The following is a 16864-nucleotide window of genomic DNA, read 5'->3' as shown; positions in this document are numbered from 1 at the left end:
TTTAACAACTTTTAGTATTAATTTTTTGCTTTTCTTTTTTTTGCCCCCTGAAATGAAAGGGAAACAAGCCATCTATTCATTTATTTTACTGAAAGAGAAAGTCAAAGAAGGGAAACTGATTCTCCAGTAAATATGTCACAGGTCAGTGCTCCTTTCCTCTCTTTGCCAAAATATGTTACACTTAGATATATTGAAAGCCTTTAATTTTCCGCTTCTGATAATTTTTTAAAAATTTATTATAAACAATTCTGTAAACAGTTAAACAACAAAAAGCACACACTGAAATTAAGCAGACCCAAAGATGATACAATTCAAAGTACTTTTATACAGTTAGAGTCATCATAGGGAATTCAAACTCTGGAACCTCACATATAATTTTATATTTTCACAGCCAAATACATTGATTTACTTATCCACCAGCCAGAATCTAACTAGGAAAGCACTTAGCTTTATATCCTTTTTCATAACTGCTATTCATTACCTGCATTCACTCCCTGATAATTTAACTTTTTCTGTTTTCTTTTTTCCATGTTGCACTGTGCCTACACACATTGTTCTATATACATATATTATTGGGTAGAATCTGCATTTGAGCAAACGCGGTATCTTCTTTCTAAAAGTGTATGACCACACTTAATATTACAAATTTTGGATTCATCTGTTTTCCTGCAAATTTTTATTATAATTTATCTCTTCAGCTGAATAGTACTCTGATTTTAATTTTCATTTTCCATTCATCTTTTGATAGATAATTAGTTTTATTTCAGTACTTTTCCTCTGTGATTAAAACAGCAGTAAACATGGGGTAGAAAGATCTCTATAGTGGGGTGTATTTTTCTTTGGGTATATGGCCAGGAGTGAAAGAGCTGGGTCATGCTAGTTCTCTCTTCAATTTTTTTTCAATAATCTCCAAATTGATTCCTACAGTATGTGTATTAATTTGTACCGTTCTCTCCATCAACAGTGAATGAAGCTTCTTTTCTCTCCATTAGTCATAAACTTTTATTGTTGGCTTAGTTGATGACAGCTATTCTGCCTGTGGTAAGGCAATATTTCGAAGTGGATTTATTTTACTTTCTTTGATGGCCTGAATATTTTGGGGATACTGAATATTTATGCAATATTTATTGGTCCATTTCAGTGGTCTTTAGTCTTTGAAAAGTGTCTATTCCATTCACTTCTGCATTTGTTAAGTTACAGTTTTATTTCCTCAATATTTAAGTAATTGAATTTTTGGTAAATTCTTACTCTGAGCATTATCCAAAGTTTCACTGATATAGATTCTCTTAGCTATACTTTAAACATTTTTTAGGTGTGTTTTTGGACTTCCCTCAGTTTTTATTACCCTATGGGAGTGAATTGAAATAGTCCTCAAAACTTTTTAAATTGTTGTCTCATTTGACTTATGCATATCCTTAGGGAAATTTTGGATTATATCAAATATCGCTGATCCTTATTTTCCTATTTGTTCATAGTGACCCAAACATTCTCATAAAATTAATTCCATAGAACCTTATATGTTAAATATCACAGTATGTAGTGCTATCACAGTCCCTTCCACTGTGGAAAAAAATCAAAACTCTTTGTCTATAAAATCAGACCTATATTCTATCTTCCCCACTACCCTCTTGCTACTTATTGGTGTGTTGTTGTACATAGAGTTTAAACATCCCACTGAAGCTTGTTAGAATAGTTGTGTAAGGCACAAATACATACATGATTGTTTTACTGTCAGTGTTTTAGCATGATCTACAGATACAGCATTTAAAGCAGATTTCCTCATCATCATTTTTCCTTCTGAGACATGTCTGCTGTGATCCTGTGTAGCATACACGCAACATCCATGACAGATAAACTGTGTCCAGGCCTTAAATGTATTTCTTGTTTTATGAATATTGTAAGAATATTTTGTTACCTTGTTTCCACAGAGTTAAAACTTGCATAATGGAATGTGACTGTATTGGAAATTATATTTTGAGTAATTAATCTTTGCTCATCTACATTCCACCTCCTTATATCCAGGAAAGCACTTCTGGGTAGCACATGGTCAAGCCATCCTGTTTTGTTTCAGGGCCTGTTGACATTCCGGGATGTGACTGTGAACTTCTCTAAAGAGGAGTGGGAATGCCTGAACTTTACTCAGAGGGCTTTGTACATCGAGGTGATGTTAGAGAATTACAAAACCTTGCTGTTTCTGGGTGAGAACATTTTGTTTATAGAATTCCTAACCCATCTATTGTTTGTTCTCACTTTATAGGATGTAAAATCTTGTCAGCTCTCCTGAAAAAAACAACAGGAGACATTATTTAGTCTAATTTAGCAAAATTTTGTAGTAGGAAAGAACTTATTCATGCGACATAGTTTTGTCTTTCCAGTTTCCATTTCAGAGATGTCATCCACCCCTCAATATGGTTCCAAGATTCATTCATAAACTCAGTAGCATGTAATATTTCCATTCATACCTTAAAGCTCCATTCAGTTTTATTTCAATTGAGTTTTTTAATTGTGAGATACATTCAAGATATACAAACTGAAAAGATTAAATATACTGAAGATTTCGACAAGAAATACAAATTGATAAACCTTGCCTAAATTCCTTTGCTTTGTGTTTTCATGTATTAAGTACACTACTGGCTTAGACTTCTATATTCTTTCTAAAAGTTCTTGTATGGGTAATGGGCTGCCGCAAAGAACATGGGGATTATGTATGCAAGGTAGATATGGCCACTTATCTGAAAAAAATGAGATAGCCCTGAAATGAGAGAGGAGAGTGTAGCTACAACTACAGTGGGCTAATGAATGAATAGGAATGAATAATGAAGGCTTCAAGTGAAAGAGAAATCAAGAGCTGAAAATGTTGTGATGTTCAATTCACTTGAAAGAATTCCTGATTACTTAGTGTAGTATCCTGGCCCCAGAATGCATCCTTCCTGTTGTAACTGTTAGAAGATGTGTTAAGTCTAATGTGAGTCCATGAAGTAGGATTATTCTGTAATTGCCTTCCTTGTATGCATATCTACATATTACATCCTTCATTTTCTTGCCAATGGTGAACACACAGACATTCTTCTGGGATATTATCTCAGGAATCGGTGTACAGAGTGGACTTGAGAATAATCCTATGAGGAAAGTTAAAAAAATAAAGCAATGTGTGGAGTTCAGACAGTTGAGTGTAGAAATAAGAAATAGTTGTCCATGACATCCCTGCCTCAAATGATCTAGAGCCTCTAATGTCTGCCAGAGTACTGTCTTTGTACCCATTACTTTTTAAGAATCTAATAATTTTTTTTCTAGAAAGAAATAAACCCTCTGACGCTTTTTTTAAAATATTTATTTATTATGTATACAATATTCTGTCTGTGTGTCTACAGCCAGAAGAGGGCATCAGATCTCATTTCAGATGGTTGTGAGCCACCATGTGGTTGCTGGGAATTGAACTCAGGACCTTTGGAAGAGCAGGCAGTGCTCTTAACCTCTGAGCCATCTCTCCAGCCCCCCCTCTGACGCTTTTAAGTAAGACTTTAATCTTTAAAGGAATTGGGTCTTCCTAACAGTATTCTTTATTGTCTGTCACTTAGTAAATGCAAATACTGTGAACCTGTGATTGGGTTAGACTCCTCTTCATCAGTTTCTCAGAAGAAATAGTTTAAGATAGAGATACGTGTTCTAAACATAATTACTCAGTGAACTTTATCCCAAAGCTAATTCACAGCCTTCAATTATTTTTTCCATCTTTTTCCCAATTAGAGATTTTTGGCAAAGATGAGAAATCTGTCGTAAATAACTGACCTTTGAAGGCTGTCATGCTACTTTTGTGAGAACCCATACAATTACAGTGAATGAAACATGTCCATTACGGGGAGCTCTAATCCAAATAGTTCCAGGTTCACTTATCTTAAAAGAGAACTTAGGGAGACAGTCATGTATCATATATTGATTATTGAAACTCTATTAATCTGAATTGTACTCATTTTCAGAGAACTGCAAATGTGATCCTGTCCATCAACATGTGAAGACTGAAAAGCAGTCTTGTCAGTGTAATGAGCCTGACAAACTGCTTCATGACCCCTCCACATGTGCAGTTTATAGAACAAGTGAAACTACAGAAAACTCTAATAACTACAGATGCAGTAATCACAGGGATGACTCTGTTGGCTCATCAAACCCAGATAGACATGACAGCATGCACACTGGAGAAGAACCTTGCAAGTCTAAAGACTGTGAGAAATCATTAAATTTGTCTTCCAATATTACTCAAGATCAGAGACTCTACACTACTAAGAAAGGGCATAAGCAAGGAGAATATGGTGACTATTTTGACTCTACATATAGTCTTTTGCAACAACCAATCTACATCAGTGAGACACAACACCATTGTCAGACATGCGCAAAATGCTTCAGGACTTCCTCAGACCTCAGAAAACATGAGAGAATTCATACAGGCATTAAACCCTACAAGTGCAACATTTGTGAAAAATCCTTTACCCAGCATTCAAGTCTTAAAGTACACCAAAGGCTTCATACTGGGGAGAAACCTTACAAATGCAAAGAATGTGGAAAGTCATTTAGTCAGTTGTCAGGAATTAATAGCCATCAGAAAACACATACAGGAGAGAAGCCTTACAAATGTAAGGAATGTGACAAGTCCTTTGCACATTATTCCAGTTTCAGGAGACATCAGCGCTCACACTTTAAAAGCCATTACAGACTCCACACTGAAGAGAAGCTTTACAAATGCAATGACTGTGACAGATCCTTTCCCCACTATTCATCACTGAGTAGGCATAGGAAAACTCATTCTCTAGAGTTTCACAAATGCAAAGAATGTGGTAAGTCCTTTATTAAATTATCACAGCTTAACATGCATTACAGAATCCATACTGGTGAAAGGCCTTACAAATGTGAGGTTTGTAACAAATCCTTTACTTGGAAATCAATTCTTAGAACACATCGGAAAATGCATACTGGAGAGAAACCTTACAAATGTACGGAATGTGATAAATCCTTTACTGAACAGTCATATCTTAGAAGACATCAGAGTGTTCACACTGGAGAGAAACTTTACAGATGTATGGAATGTGACAAGTCTTATACCAGCTGCTCATATCTTAGAGCACATCAGAAAATTCATACTGGAGAGAAACTTCCTAAGTGCAAAGACTGTGAAATATCCTTTATTCATATTTCAAGTCTTAGAAAACATCAGAGAGTTCATACTGGAGAGAGACCTTACAGTTGTAAGGAATGTGACAAGTCCTTTACCAGTTCCTCAAATCTCAGAAGACATCGGAATGTTCACAGTGGGGAGAAGCCATACAAGTGTATGGAATGTGAGAAGTCCTTTTCCCAGGACTTATATCTTAGAGAACATCAGAGAGTTCATACTAGAGAGAGACCTTACAGTTGTCAAAAATGTGCCAAATCTTTTTCCCAGTCTTGTGGTTTAAGGAAACATCAGAAAATTCATACTGGAGAAAAACTTCACAAATGCAAAGATTGACATATCCTATATCCATATTGCAAGTTTTAGAAGACATCAGAGAGTTCATACTGGAGAGATACCTTACAGTTGAAAGGACTGTAACAAATCCTTTTCCGGTTGCTCAAATCTTAGAAGATATCGCTGTGTTCACACTGGGGAGAAACCCTACAAATGTATGGAATATGACAACTCCTTTACCAGAGATCCATAATTTAGAAGGTATCAGAGAATTCATACTGGCAAGAGAACAATATGGATGGATATGTGACAAATCCTTTTTCCACTCTTATGGTTTAAGGAGATATCAGAAAATTCACAATGGAGAGAAACCACACAGATGCAAAGTGTGAAGCATCCTTTATCCAGATTTTGAATCTTAGGAGATATGAGAAAATTCATACTGGAGAGAAACATACCATTGTAAATAATGTGATATAGCTTTTCCCAGTATTCTCTACTTAAAAATCACAACAGTATTATATACAATAGAAACAAAAAGATGCAAAACACATGAAAGTCTTTAATGAAGGTTTACATTTTAAACAATATCCTAGAGTTTATATTAAAGTAAAATTCTGCAAATGTAACAGTATGAAAAGCTTATTTCTTTCAATGTGTATGCATGCTTTGCCTGCAAGTATGTCTGTGTACTATGTGGATGCCTGGTGCAGGAGGAGGACAGAAGGGGTCATCAGATCCCCTGCAGCTGGAGTTACAGACCATGGTGAATTGCTATGTCTGTGTTGGGAATTGAACACTGGTTTTCTGCAAGAGCATCCAATACTCTTACCTATTAAGCTATGTTTCCAGCCTCTGGTAAAAAAAAAAAAAATGTAATAAAAATGTGTATCTTTTTCAACATCCAAAACTCAGTGTCAGATGTGATGGGGCAGTCCTTTATTCCCATCACTCAGGATTCAGAGAAAAGATGTCTGTGATTCAGTGGACATACTGACTTCTGGGACACCCATGTCTTCATAAACTTTTAAAAAACAAAACAAAATCTTTATAAAGTACCATAAAAATGACAAAACCTCTAGTTTTCCAATTGTGCTGTACATCACAAAATTCATATTTCTAAGAAACCAAATAAAGATAGAAAGTATATACTTCCTGTATCTTTCTGTCCATTTTAATTATACCTTTCCAAATGCATTGAATTTGACAAATCCTTTACATAGTGCTTAAATTGCAGAGATAAAATATTCACCATTAAAGAAATTCTTTTATTCACCCTGATAAATTCTTTTATTCACCTTCAAATTCATGCTAGAGTCAAACCATACAAATAGCAAGAAAGTAACTAACTGTGAAGAGATAGGCTGTGAATGTGACATCACTGGAATGCTGGTATACAATTTAGAAATCCCCAAAGGCTAAGGGTGTTGTGACAAAACACCTTTAACTCCAGTCCTCTGGATACAGAGGAAGGTATATCCCTGTGAGTTCTAGGCCACTATTTACAGTATAAAGTTCAAGTCAGCCTTGGCTGCACAGGGAAACCCTATCTCAAAAAAAGAAAAACCCTGAGAACATGCTGAAATTCATTTTGAAATATGTAAGTGGAGGCCCAAAAATGTGAGCCTATTTCCACCTTGTCTGAGAGAGTTTTAGCTTGTTCAAAGGACAACAAGTGTGGCTACACATTCTGACATAGGGTGTGGTTATTTGGTTCTTTTGACATTAAGATGACCCATACAGGTAGATCCACTCCACCCTGACCAATGGTCAGTATATTCAAGCATACTTTTGCTTCTTTTAAAATAAGAGGTTTGACCTTGAGAGTTTCTGCCTTTAGGATATTTGATTTAGAGTGGGTTCACTGCCTAGACAACAGAATGCTAATGACTTGATGTCTCAAAGTATTGAAGCAAATAACTGTTCTAGTTGTCCTTTGTACCATGTTAAAGCAGACTTTTGTCTTCTTCCCCCTGCTGTATTGGGGTATAAAGGAGTATGGAAAATTAAACATAGGGAACTTCAGTATTCACTAGAACTCCCTCCCAGTACCAGCCTATGTTTTCTGATTTGTTATTTTCACTCACTTCTTTGTATTCTTTACTGACTCTTCTAATCCCCGTGCCCCTACCCTGGTAAATGGTTTTTTTTTCAAAGCTTACTTCTCATTTACTTAGGTAATATTATATCCTTCTGGAGTCTTTGATGGAGTTGAAGAATAGATAGATAGTTATAGCTGTTTTCCTTTGTTATGATAAAAGATAAAATAGATATAAATATTGTAACTGTAATTCTTACTTGATAACTGTTTTGTTATATGTAATTTTGCTATGTTAAAATTAAAGCCTTCCTTTTTTTTTTGTTTAAACAGAAAAAGGGGAAATGATGGAGGAAGGTCATTGGTTAATTAATAAAGAAACTGCTTGGCCCTCATAGGTTAGAACATAGGTGGGTGGAGTAAACAGAACAGAATACTGGGAGGAAGAGGAAGTGAGCTTAGATGCCATGCAGCTGCTCCCCAGGGCAGACACGATGAAGCTCCAACCCAGGATGGACGTAGGCTAGAATCTTCCCGGTAAGCACACCTTTGGGTGCTACACACATGACTAGAAATGGGCCAAGCAGTGTTTAAAAGAATACAGTTTGTGTGTTGTTATTTCGGGACATAAACTAGCCAGGCGGCAGGGAGCCAGGCTGTGGGAAGAGGCCCGCAGCTCCCACTACAAATGATGATGTTGTTTTAATATGGAAACAAAAGTTCTTAACCAGAAATACAATATATAAGGAGATTGGTAAGTATATGTCCTTTTTAGTAAATTATGGGATAAGTCAGGCACAGTAAATAAACCAAATAACTCCTTTATGGGTGAAGAAAAGGGAAAGATGTATTTTAAACTGTTATGGAGATAACAGGATAATAGGACATGTGAGCTCAAGATATTTTAAAAATCAGTTTAAAAAGACATATCTTTTGTGGCTATATTTTTATCTATACCTGTAAGGTGGATGGTGTTTAATAAGAAGACTATCAGACAGCTGAAGAAGTAGGTCCCTAGTGTCAGGCTGAGAGATTGTTAGAGTTAAATGAAAACTGTAGAGTTGAAACTTAAAAATCAAGCAACAGCAACAAGCTCTAAAGGCTGGCTGGCCGGGAGGGTCTGGGAAGTGCAGTAGAGTGGCAGGCAGCTGAGACCAGAGCAAGCTGGGACAGACAGACAGACATTGAAGAGGAGCAGGTAACATGGAGGAGGGGCAGAGATGCAGCTAAATGAAGACAGAGTGCAGGCAATCAGTGGCAGAGACACAAAGAGATAATAAGTTTTATAAAGTATAATTTATCTAGTTTTTTTGAATGTCTCCAATCGAGCTGAAAACTCCTGTAGAGCATTTGATTTTGAATGGTACTGCTGTCTGGGGAACCAGCCTCCAGCAGCACAGGGCTTTGATAGGAATCCATGGAGTCAGCTAGACTAAACTTTTCTATCTTAGGAGAGGCTAAGGAAAAAGGCACTCACAAACTCTCTTAATGTTTTCTTTCTTTATTCCTATCCTTTTTTCTCTCTCCTCTATCTCATGTTGTTTTACAGCTTTTATACCCCAACAGAATCTTCCACACAGTTGAAGAGTCAAAACAGTTACATTCTCTTTTTCAAGTGAATGATTATAGGTAAAAACATGCTTTTCATCTCCCTCATATAATTAAACATTTTATGTAGTACAGGTGAAAAACAAATCATCCCAAGAAACCACATACATTCATACCCAGGCAACTTGTTATAGATTAACTGTGTTATCTATACCCAGGCAAGCAAGGTGTTCACATCAGGTCTTTTACTGGCAGGCTGCATTTTGCAGTTACAAAGAAAAGACCAATTACTTTGTTATCTTGAAAAGTAATCTCATAAGGAATCTTAAGGAAATAACAAACCTAAACTTTTATATATGAAAAAGAATCAGTCAGCTCTACTTTAAATCTTTAAAGGTACATATTCATTGATTAATAGTTTTTTACATCAGGAGATTGAGGATATAAATTAGTATAAGGAATTAATCATCACCTTTGGTTATTAACCAAACCTAGCAAGGAGAGTACATCAGCCAGTAATTATTAGGCTGCTTTGTTCTTGTTCCCCGACCTTAAAGAATTCCACATTCAACTATGTATCTTTCTAAAACTTAAGATTGTTGTCTTGGGTTTTTCACTTCAAAATTATTTAACAAAAAAAAACTTAGTTTACCTTTGCTATTTTTTTTTTTTTTGCTTTGTTTCAGTTGTGATGCACTCCAAGACCTGTGAGCACATCTCCCAATGTTAAGGTTAAAAGAATTTAAAAGAGATAGGCTATTGGGACTCAATTGTTAGTTATTAACTTGAGCTACAATCCACACAGCTCCTTAGGTGAGACTCACAGACCCTGGCGGTGAAACACATCCTTCTATTTATTTTTATTCATCAAAACTCTGCATAAGCTATCATTATTATTATCATCAAATTAGCTTAGGGAGGTGGTCATCTTGACAATCCACACGTAAAAATGCCTAGTAGAGCAGGATGTTTTCAAGTGACAAAAACAATATAGATCTCACAGGTAGTGGAGATCTCCCCATGTCCACTCACACCGTGCTAGATATCAGAATGAGAGTTGCAGCAAACATGTAAAGGCACAGCAGAAGCAAATGACATTCCAGGGTCTGTGGTCCCATGGCCTTGCCTAAACAAGATTGATCCATCAGAGGATTCCATTCGAAATTTCAACTGCAACTTGCTGCTCCTCTGGCATGGACCATGGCAGAATGGGCTAACCTGGAATTCCTGTATAGGGCCATTTTTCAAATAATCAAATCAAGTCAGGTAGCCTCATGCATATAGAGATAAAGAGAGGGAGAGACAGACTTTTAGTGCAGCGAAATGAGAAACAGCCTGAAATAGTTTATGAATTTTGGGAAATCACCATTTGAGTTTATAAATCAGAGTAAGGAGTTTGATAGTCTGTAGGTGTAGGCATTGTTGGTCTGCCTGTCAGTGAAGCCAGCTTTGCTATTTAAATGAGGAGCTGTAAGTACACCAAGCTCCAAGCTGAAGCTCAAATAAGCTTTCAGTGAGACATAGCAAGGAAAGATATTCAGAATAGGCACAGATCCAAACTACCAGCCCATAAAACTGGGGGAGAACATGACAAAAACATTATTGACCCTTGTTTGCCTTCTCAGGCAGTTTTTTTCCAGATGAAAAGTACTTTCATTTGTTTTTTATTTCAAATGGACTTTCATACAGAGTAAGAGATATGGGTTGAGTTTCATTTATTTATTAAAAATTTCCACCTCCTCCCTTCCTCCCATTTCCCTCCCACTCCCCCCACTCCCCTTCCCACCTCCCTCTCCAGTCCTAAGAGAAGTTGGGGTGCCCTGTCAAGCAGTCTTTTTAAATGGTTAGTTGGAAGTAACAAAGAACAGCAATTATGGGCATAGCATTTTGCTGCTTATATGTTAGGCCCCGAGTGAAATAGCAGCTGGGTTTTTACTTTAAGGGAGGGAGCATAGTTTCCAGTGCTTGTCATTGTGTTTGAGAGTCTGACTTACAATTAAATCTTCCGAGTTAAAGATTGTTTATGACAGATTTATCAGTATTATCTCTTGAGTTGTCAATCTGAACAACTGCCTTTTGCATTGTAGATATTGTTTGACATCTAGTAAGAAAAAAATTACATAAGGAGAGCACTTAAGGACAGATGAGGGAAAATCACTTATCCTTAACAAAGCATTCACATCCTTCAAACCAGTAGCTTTCTACTGGTGGAGACTCTTTGAAAAGTTACCAACTCGAGGAAGTGCCTCTGGGATGCTTCCAGAAGGGACCTTTTAGGGTGCCCTCCAAGGGGGACTTCTACTCACCAGTCCAAGGGGGGAGGGTGGCGGGTGACTATAGAGATCTCCTGAGAAACTTGGTCTCTCCACACAGCTTTCAAACAAATGACATCTCTTTCCCCAGGTGTGCATTTGTATCTACATTTTTTATTGTTGTTGTTTTGAGACAGGGTTTCTCTGTGTAACTTTGACTGTCCTGGAACTCACTCTGTAGATCAGGCTGACCTCGAACTCACAGAGATCTGTCTGCCTCTCCTTTGCTTGATCCCCCAAGTACCAAATTCAGGTGCCAGGTATTGAAAAGTTTAAAGGTCTGGCCTCAAAGGCTTCCTCTCAGGGTTCAAAAGAAAGATGCCACACTAAATGAAAAGAACTAAAATCTGAGGGTTAAGAAGTCTACTCACAACATGTTTTCTATCCATGTCTCTTTATTGTTCTTTCATTCTTGTTCTCCACTCTAATTTTTCTGTCCTATCTGTCTACAACTTTTTAGCTCTAATTTTCTGTCTCAACTCTAATCCCACTTTTACTTCTCTGTACATTATCTTTCTTCTTCTTTTTCATTTTTCTATCTCTGCAAACTTCTGGGATGCTTCTGCTCTAATTTCTGCTTCAGATTCTGTCCATTCTCTTTGTTCTTACCCAGATATAAAGACCCACAAAATCTTTCAGGCATAGAGAGTTAATCAGGTAACCTATGTAAAGAGAAAAGGGCCCTTGGTCTATTAGCACTATTGTTAAATGCTAGTAGGCCCTAAGGATTTGAAGTTATGTCTTTGCTCTAAGCAGATGAGACAAGGAGGAGACCTAACAGCCTTGCCTTTAGAATGGTTAACTGAGAAACCCATATAGGTTAAACAATGACCTCTAATAGAAAATAAACTGCAGGCTTTAGAACTGCTGGTACAGGAGCAACTAGATGCTCAACATATTGAAGAATCAACCAGCCCTTGGAATTCTCCTGTATTTATTTTTAAAAAGAAATCTGAAAAATGGAGAATGGTGACAGATCTAAGAGCTGTCAACAATGTGTCCAGCCTACGGGCTCTCTACAGTCTGGAATTCCTCTTCCTTCTCTATTATCAAAAGGATGGCCTCTGATAGTTATTGATTTGAAGGACTGTCTCTTCACTATACCTTTGCAAGAAAAGGATCGAGAAAAATTTGCTTTCACAGTGTCTACTTATAATAATTCTCAGCCTACTAGGAGATATCAGTGGACCTTCCGCAGGGAATGTTCAATAGTCCCCACCCTGTGCCAATACGTTGTAAATCAGCAATTGGAAATAATATGCAAGCAATTTCCTAAGTCTATAATTTACCATTACACGGATGAAATTTTCTTATCTGACTCAAATGCAGATACTTTAGAAAGAATGTTTGAATAAGTAAAAAGTGGGGATTACAAATTTCTCCTGAAAAAAAAAAACAAAGAGGAGATTCTGTCAATTATCTAGGTTACAAAATAGGTTTACCAAAAATTAGAACACAACAGGGACAAATTAGGAGAGACTGACTGTGAACTCTTAATGACTTTCAAAGATTGTTAGGAGATATTTCCTGTCTATGGCCAGCTGTTGGGATAACACATGACATAATAGTTCATTTCAACAATACCATAGATGTTGACAAAGACTTAAGTAGTCCCAGAGAATTAACAGCTGAAGTGGAAAAAGAATTGATGATCATTGAAGAGGAATTACAGAAGGCACATGTTGATAGACTGAATCCAAATCTTAATTGTATTCTAGTCATATTGTCTTTTAAAATTTCTCCTACAGAAATTTTATTGCACAGAGAAGATATTATCTTAGAATGGAATTTTTACCACATAAAACAAGTAAAAAATTAAAAACTTACATGGAAAAAGTCTCTGAATTAATTATAAAAGAAAAATTGAGACTTTGTCAACTAGCAGGTATAGACCCAGCGCCTTTTACTTCTGATGAAATAAAAAAAATATGAGAAGACAATGAGCCATGGCAAAGAGCTTGTGCTAATTTTTAGGAGAAATTAATAGCAATTACCCCAAAAGTGATAAAATTTATCCTTAGAAAGAAAACTACTTGGATTCTTCCTTAAATTGTACATAATACACCAATATCTGGAGCCTGTACATTTTATACTGATGCAAATAGATGAGGAAAGGCAGGTTACAAATCAGAAGAATTAAGTAAGGTGGAAGAAAGCACTTACAATTCTGTCCAGAAGGCAGAATTATATGCTATTCTCATGGTACTAAGGGATTTTAAAGAAACTTTCAATATAATTACTGATTTGTAATATGCAGAAAGAGTTGTCTTACATATTGAAAGTGCTGAATTTATACCAGGTTCTACAGAACTGACTTCATTATTTATACAGGTTCAAGATATAATCAGGAATAGGCTTTGTCCCATATACATAACACAGATCCCATCCCATGTGGGTCTTCCATGTCCTCTAGCTCAAGGTATGCAGTAATTGATTGATTATTGATTGGAAATGTGCTGAAGGCCTCAGAATTTCATAAGAAATGTCATGTCAATGGGAGAAGATCTTCACCAACCCCGCATCAGACAAAGGTCTGATCTCCAAAATATATAAAGAACTCAAGAAAGTAGACTTTAAAATTCTAATTAACCCAATTAAAAAATTGAGCACAGAACTGAACAGAGAATTCTCAACAGAAGAAGTTCAAATGGCCAAAAGACATACTCAGCCTCCTTAGCGATCAGGGAAATGCAAATCAAAACAACTTTGAGATACCATCTTACACCTGTCAGAATGCCTAAAATCAAAAACATCAATGATAGCCTTTGCTGGAGAGGACGTGGAGTAAGGGGTACACTCATCTATTGCTGGTGGGAATGCAAACTTGTGCAACCACTTTGGAAATCAGTATGGTGGTTTCTCAGGAAATTCGGGATCAACCCACCCCAGGATCCAGCAATACCACTCTTGGGAATATACCCAAGAGATGCCCTATCATACTTCAAAAGCATTTGTTCAACTTTGTTCATAGCAGCATTATTTGTAATAGCCAGAACCTGGAAACAACCTCGATGCCCCTCAATGGAAGAATGGATAAAGAAAGTGTGGAATACATACGCATTAGAGTACTACTCAGTGGTAAAAAACAATGATATCTTGAATTTTGCATGCAAATGGATGGAAATAGAAAACACTATCCTGAGTGAGGTAACCCAGACCCAAAAAGATGAATATGGTATGTACTCACTCATTAGTGGATTCTAGCCATAATTAAAGGACACTGAGCCTATAATATGAGATCCTAGAGAAGCTAAATAAAGTAGGACATGCACAGCAGCAATCTATTATCAAATGGAAGTGGTATATACATGATCAGGCCTGAGCAGATCCTGAAAACAAACAACATGAAGAAGTTTCCAAAATTGCTATGATTTCTACTCCTGCTATAATGCTGTCTACTACCAAGCATGATCTATAGTCTCATGGGGTATGTCCCATTAATGGTTGACTGAGGAAGTGAAGACGAGGGCGTGGTTTCCTGATGACTCTGCACATTATACAGGCACCACCCAGAAGTTGGCAGCTGCAGCATTATAACCCCTTGCTGGAACAATCCTGAAAGACACAGGCAAAGGGAATTCTTCACAGTGGGCAGAGATTTGGGCAGTACACATCGATATACAGTTTGTTTGGAAGGAGAAATAGTCAAATGTGTTATTGTTCACCGACTGATGTGCTCTAGCCAATGGATTGGCTGTATGGTCAGGGCCTGGAAAGAGCATGAACTAAAAAACTGGTGAAAAAGATAGCAGGATGTATGTGGATAGATCTCTCCAAGTGGGCAAAGGATGTAAGGATACATATATCCCATGTAAATATTCAACAAAAGGTCACTTCAGCTGAAAAAGATTTCAATAATCAAGTAGATAGGATGACCTTTTCATTCCTGTTATTGACCAATGGGCTCATGAACAAAGTGACCATAGTGGCACAGATGACGATTATGCATGAACTCAGAAACATGAACTTCTACTTACCAAGGCTGCCCTTGTCACAGCTCCTCCTGAGTGCCAGATCTGCCCATAGCACACACCAACATTCACCACCAGATATAGCACCATTACCCCAAATAAGCAGTCAGCAATCCAGTTGCAGGCAGACTATACTGGACCACTTCTTCCATGGAAAGGACACCACTTTATCCTTACTGGAGCAGATACTTATATCTGTTTATGAATTTGCCTTTCCTGCATGGGATGCTTCTGCCAAAACCATCATCTGTGGACTGCAAGGTGCCTAATTTACCATCATGGTATTCCACAGAATATTGCAATCAAGGAACTCACTTCATAGTAGAGAAGTGCTACAGTGATCTTGGAATCCACTGATCTCACCATGTTCTCCACCATCCTGAAGCAGCTGGCCAGAATGAATTCCCAAAGAAACAGTTACAGGACCAATAGGCGGCAGGCACCAGGCTGTGGCAGAGTTCTCCAGAAGGCAGTATATGATTTCAATCAGTGTCCAGAATATTATTATTTTTTCTCCCTTAGCTAGGCTCCATGTGTACCAGTAATCAAGGGGAAAGGGAATAGTTCCTCTCATCATCACCCCTAGTGACTCACTAGGAAATTTTTGCATTCCTGTACCCTCAACCTGAAGTTCTGCTGATCCAGAAATGTTGGTTCCAGATAGGTAAGCGTTCCTGTCAGGAGCTGAAACAAACATTTCTTTGAACTGGAAGCTCAGACACCCCCTGGTCACTTTTGGCTTCTAATGCCCTTAAACCAACAAGCTAAGAAAGGAACAAATATTATAGGAGGGGTGATTGTTCCATGTTACCTTGGGAGAAGTGTTTTCCTCTCTATTCATTTTGCTTTTTAACACAGTGAGATTAACCAGAGCCATCTGTGAAACTGTGGGTTTGGGCCTATGTGTTAAGAGTCTGGTGGGCTCAGTAGAGGTCTGTAGCTAAAGACAGTAATTATTTACCTACTATCCATCAATAGCCAACATTTGAGAGGTAAAGAGTGGGCCCTGTGAGCGTTTCTCTTTCCTAGACTGATTGTGGTCTAGTGTGAGGACAATGCAGGTAAGTACAGTTGCTGTTGGTTACTGATTACAGCAGCTATGTGGAGTCTAGAGAATGGCATGTCTAAGTCCTTCCTCCTCTTTTCCTTCTTATTCCCTTTCCTTCTCTTCTTCAGTGTTCCCAGAGCCATAGACGAGATAGAGTAACTGACGTTTTTAGGGCTGGTATCACCTCTCTTGTTTTCTACATCTGGAACAGTCAATAATACATGATCTCCTTTGTTTTATCTACAAGCACCTTCAGCATAAGTCACAGAAGACAAACTTGTCCCTTATTTAGTAAAATGACAAAACCACTATCCTGTAGCTAAAGCAGTACACACAGGATGAATTCAGCCCTAGTCTGTTAGCAAGGGCCTTACAAGTGACTTTCACCTATTTCTTTTCAGAATTCAAGCTCCTTAAATGTCTCTCCCCAAGGCACAATTGCAGTATTTGGTTTGGGCTTTTCATGTTTGTGTTTGCTATGGGACACTGGCATCTGTATTTAGCCTA

At 37.4% G+C, this 16864-nt stretch overlaps 1 pseudogene; it reads left to right on the top strand.

The window, feature by feature from the left end:
• Positions 1-123: 123 nt before the first annotated feature.
• LOC130870405 (zinc finger protein 54-like) lies at positions 124-6725 on the top strand (annotated as a pseudogene).
• The last annotated feature ends 10139 nt before the right edge of the window (positions 6726-16864 follow it).

The sequence above is a fragment of the Chionomys nivalis genome, chromosome 2, assembly GCF_950005125.1.
Source record: "Chionomys nivalis chromosome 2, mChiNiv1.1, whole genome shotgun sequence".
NCBI classification, from domain to species: Eukaryota; Metazoa; Chordata; class Mammalia; order Rodentia; family Cricetidae; genus Chionomys; species Chionomys nivalis.
The sequence above is the reverse complement of the archived record's forward strand: the minus strand, read 5'-3'. Positions and strand labels throughout refer to the sequence as shown.